Below are 256 nucleotides of genomic sequence, written 5' to 3' on the forward strand. Positions count from 1 at the left end.
CTAATATAATGGTGAATCAGACTGTTTGTATGCACCTTATGTTAATCTGGTGGAAAATTAATATAACATGTATTGTATCATTTTTCAAACTACCGTTCTTATACGAGAAACAGGAAACCTAATTTTTTGATTGCCAGTGTCCGCTTGATAAAATTCATGTCAAGATAGTGTGTACTTTTATTGATAGTGAACTGGGGAAGGCAGGCTCATGTGTTAGATCAGAATATAAACAGGATGTCAGATGGCGCCGATACTA

The sequence above is a fragment of the Morone saxatilis genome, unplaced genomic scaffold (genome assembly GCF_004916995.1).
Source record: "Morone saxatilis isolate NCDOM2014 unplaced genomic scaffold, NCSU_SB_2.0 Contig23, whole genome shotgun sequence".
In the NCBI taxonomy this organism is placed as follows: domain Eukaryota; kingdom Metazoa; phylum Chordata; class Actinopteri; family Moronidae; genus Morone; species Morone saxatilis.